The sequence below is a fragment of the Oncorhynchus tshawytscha genome, linkage group LG09 (genome assembly GCF_018296145.1).
Source record: "Oncorhynchus tshawytscha isolate Ot180627B linkage group LG09, Otsh_v2.0, whole genome shotgun sequence".
In the NCBI taxonomy this organism is placed as follows: domain Eukaryota; kingdom Metazoa; phylum Chordata; class Actinopteri; order Salmoniformes; family Salmonidae; genus Oncorhynchus; species Oncorhynchus tshawytscha.
Window position 1 is genome coordinate 3,185,286 of NC_056437.1, and position 5,000 is coordinate 3,190,285.

The following is a 5,000-nucleotide window of genomic DNA, read 5'->3' on the forward strand; positions in this document are numbered from 1 at the left end:
GTATGGTGATAATATGGTATGGTGATAATATGGTATGGTGATAATATGGTTTGGTGATAATATGGTATGGTGATAATATGGTTTGGTGATAATATGGTATGGTGATAATATGGTTTGGTGATAATATGGTATGGTGATAATATGGTATGGTGATAATGTGGTATGGTGATAATATGGTATGGTGAGGTCTCTCATTATGGTGATAATATGGTATGGTGATAATATGGTATGGTGATAATATGGTATGGTGATGATATGGTATGGTGATAATATGGTATGGTGATAATATGGTATAATGAGGTCTCTCAGTATGGTGATAATATGGTATGGTGATAATATGGTATGGTGATAATATGGTATGGTGATAATATGGTATGGTGATAATATGGTATGGTGATAATATGGTATGGTGATAATATGGTATGGTGATAATATGGTATGGTGATAATATGGTATGGTGATAATATGGTATGGTGATAATATGGTATGGTGATAATATGGTATGGTGATGATATGGTATGGTGATAATATGGTATGGTGATAATATGGTATAATGAGGTCTCTCAGTATGGTGATAATATGGTATGGTGATAATATGGTATGATGAGGTCTCTCAGTATGGTGATAATATGGTATGGGGATAATATGGTACGGTGATAATATGGTATGGTGATAATATGGTATGATGAGGTCTCTCAGTATGGTGATAATATGGTATGGGGATAATATGGTATGGTGATAATATGGTATGGTGATAATATGGTATGATGAGGTCTCTCAGTATGGTGATAATATGGTATGGTGATAATATGGTATGGTGATAATATGGTATGGTGATGATATGGTATGGTGATAATATGGTATGGTGATAATATGGTATGGTGATAATATGGTATGGTGATAATATGGTATGGTGATAATATGGTATGGTGAGGTCTCTCAGTATGGTGATAATATGGTATGGTGATAATATGGTATGGTGATAATATGGTATGGTGATAATATGGTATGGTGATAATATGGTATGGTGAGGTCTCTCAGTATGGTGATAATATGGTATGGTGATAATATGGTATGGTGATAATATGGTATGGTGATAATATGGTATGGTGATAATATGGTATGGTGATAATATGGTATGGTGAGGTCCCTCAGTATGGTGATAATATGGTATGGTGATAATATGGTATGGTGATAATATGGTATGGTGAGGTCCCTCAGTATGGTGATAATATAGTATGGTGAGGTCCCTCAGTATGGTGATAATATGGTATGGTGATAATATGGTATGGTGATAATATGGTATGGTGAGGTCCCTCAGTATGGTGATAATATGGTATGGTGATAATTTGGTATGGTGATAATATGGTATGGTGAGGTCTCTCAGTATGGTGATAACATGGTATGGTGATAGTATGGTGATAATACGGTATGTTGACGTTCCTGTATTCCTCAGGATGTGGAGGTTCTTGGCCATTCCCAGCCGTAGTTGTTACATCCCATTCCCAGTCCTAGTTGTTACATCCCATTCCCAGCCCTAGTTGTTACCAGTCCTAGTTGTTACATCCCAGTCCTAGTTGTTACATCCCAGTCCTAGTTGTTACATCCCAGTCCTAGTTGTTACATCCCATTCCCCGTCCTAGTTGTTACTTCCCATTCCCAGTCCTATTTGTTACATCCCATTCCCAGCCCTAGTTTTTACATCCCATTCCCAGTCCTAGTTGTTACATCCCATTCCCAGTCCTAGTTGTTACATCCCAGTCCTAGTTGTTACATCCCATTCCCAGCCCTAGTTGTTACCAGTCCTAGTTGTTACATCCCATTCATGGTCCTAGTTGTTACATCCCAATCCCAGCCCTAGTTGTTACCAGTCCTAGTTGTTACATCCCATTCATGGTCCTAGTTGTTACATCCCAGCCCTAGTTGTTTCATCCCAGCCCTAGTTGTTACATCCCATTCCCAGTCCTAGTTGTTTCATCCCATTCCCAGCCCTAGTTGTTACATCCCATTCCCAGTCCTAGTTGTTACATCCCATTCCCAGTCCTAGTTGTTACATCCCATTCCCCGTCCTAGTTGTTACTTCCCATTCCCAGCCCTAGTTGTTTCATCCCATTCCCCGTCCTAGTTGTTACTTCCCATTCCCAGTCCTAGTTGTTACATCCCATTCCCAGCCCTAGTTGTTACATCCCATTCCCAGCCCTAGTTGTTACATCCCATTCCCAGTCCTAGTTGTTTCATCCCATTCCCCGTCCTAGTTGTTACTTCCAATTCCCAGTCCTAGTTGTTACATCCCATTCCCAGTCCTAGTTGTTACATCCCAGTCCTAGTTGTTTCATCCCATTCCCCGTCCTAGTTGTTACTTCCCATTCCCAGTCCTAGTTGTTACATCCCATTCCCAGCCCTAGTTGTTACATCCCATTCCCAGTCCTAGTTGTTACATCCCAGTCCTAGTTGTTACATCCCATTCCCAGTCCTAGTTGTTACTTCCCATTCCCAGCCCTAGTTGTTTCATCCCATTCCCAGTCCTAGTTGTTACATCTCATTCCCAGTCCTAGTTGTTACATCCCATTCCCAGTCCTAGTTGTTACATCCCAGTCCTAGTTGTTACATCCTATTCCCCGTCCTAGTTGTTACTTCCCATTCCCAGTCCTAGTTGTTACATCCCATTCCCAGTCCTAGTTGTTACATCCCATTCCCAGTCCTAGTTGTTACATCCCAGTCCTAGTTGTTACATCCCATTCCCAGTCCTAGTTGTTACATCCTATTCCCAGTCCTAGTTGTTACATCCCATTCCCAGTCCTAGTTGTTACATCCCATTCCCATACCTAGTTGTTACAAGTCCTAGTTGTTACATCCCATTCCCAGTCCTAGCTGTTACATCCCAGCCCTAATTGTTACATCCCATTCCCAGTCCTAGTTGTTTCATCCCAGCCCTAGTTGTTTCATCCCATTCCCAGTCCTAGTTGTTTCATCCCATTCCCAGCCCTAGTTGTTACATCCCATTCCCAGTCCTAGTTGTTTCATCCCATTCCCAGCCCTAGTTGTTACATCCCATTCCCAGTCCTAGTTGTTACATCCCAGTCCTAGTTGTTACATCCCATTCCCAGTCCTGGTTGTTACTTCCCATTCCCAGTCCTAGTTGTTACATCCCATTCCCAGCCCTAGTTGTTTCATCCCATTCCCAGTCCTAGTTGTTACATCCCATTCCCAGTCCTAGTTGTTACATCCCATTCCCAGTCCTAGTTGTTACATCCCATTCCCCGTCCTAGTTGTTACATCCCATTCCCAGTCCTAGTTGTTTCATCCCATTCCCAGTCCTAGTTGTTACATCCCATTCCCAGTCCTAGTTGTTACATCCCATTCCCAGTCCTAGTTGTTACATCCCATTCCCAGCCCTATTTGTTTCATCCCATTCCCAGCCCTAGTTGTTACATCCCATTCCCAGCCCTATTTGTTTCATCCCATTCCCAGCCCTAGTTGTTACATCCCATTCCCAGCCCTAGTTGTTACATCCCATTCCCAGCCCTATTTGTTTCATCCCATTCCCAGCCCTAGTTGTTACATCCCATTCCCAGTCCTAGTTGTTTCATCCCATTCCCAGTCCTAGTTGTTACATCCCATTCCCAGTCCTAGTTGTTACATCCCATTCCCAGTCCTAGTTGTTACATCCCATTCCCCGTCCTAGTTGTTACATCCCATTCCCAGTCCTAGTTGTTACATCCCATTCCCAGCCCTAGTTGTTACATCCCATTCCCAGTCCTAGTTGTTTCATCCCATTCCCAGTCCTAGTTGTTACATCCCATTCCCAGGCCTAGTTGTTACATCCCATTCCCAGTCCTAGTTGTTTCATCCCATTCCCAGCCCTAGTTGTTACCAGTCCTAGTTGTTACATCCCATTCCCAGCCCTAGTTGTTACCAGTCCTAGTTGTTACATCCCATTCCCAGGCCTAGTTGTTACATCCCATTCCCAGCCCTAGTTGTTACATCCCATTCTGGGTTGTGCATCAACATCCTGTTTGGAAGGCACAACAGCAATACCGCAAATAATGTGGCAAAGCAATTAACTCTTTGTCCTCAGTTCAAAGTGTTATGTTTGGGACAAATCCAAGACAACCCATTACTGAGTACCTCTCATCATATTTTCAAGCATCGTATGCTTGTAATCTTTAAGGAGTTATTCAGGATTTAAAAAAATATACGGAATGGAGCTAAGCACAGGCAAAATCCTAGCGGAATACCTGGTTCAGTCTGCTTTCCACCAGACACTGGGAGATGAATTCACCTTTCAGCAGGTCAACAACCTAAAAAAAACAATTCATAACCTACACTTGAGTTACTTACTAGAAGAAGACAGTTCATGTTTGTGAGTGGCCGAGTTACTATTTTGACTTAAACCTACTTTAGAATCTACGGCAAGACCTGGAAATTGCTGTCTGACAATGACCATCAACCAGTTTGACAGAGTTTGGAGAATGTTTAAAAGATTAATGGTCAAATGTTGCACTATCCAGGTGTGGAAAGCTCTCAGAGACTTACCCAGGAAGACTCACAGCTCTTAGAGACTTACCCAGAAAGACTCACAGCTCTTAGAGACTTACCCAGAAAGACTCACAGCTCTTAGAGACTTACCCAGAAAGACTCACAGCTGTAATCACCGCCAAAGGTGCTTCTCCAAAAGTATTAAGTCAGGGGTGTGAATACTTCTGTAAACTAGATATTTCTGTATTTCATTTTCAGAAATGTGTAAAAACATGTTTTCAAATGTGTCATTATAGGATATTGGTGTGTAGATGGGGTCAATTTTAACACAACGAAATGTGGAAAAAACCCCAGGAGTATGAATACTACCGTATATATATATATATATATATATATATATATATATATATATATATATATATATATATATATATATATATATATATATATATATATATATTGACTCCACTGAATACAGCTCAACAGATTCTGCCATGGGGTCGAAGGTCAACAGGGTTGTT

General features: G+C 41.4%; 1 protein-coding gene across 1 annotated transcript in view; it reads left to right on the forward strand.

The window, feature by feature from the left end:
* The window catches only part of LOC112239193 (paralemmin-2), a 167,368-nt gene that overhangs the window by 29,629 nt on the left and 132,739 nt on the right, over nucleotides 1–5,000 (forward strand). The gene's annotated exons all lie outside the window — the stretch shown is intronic.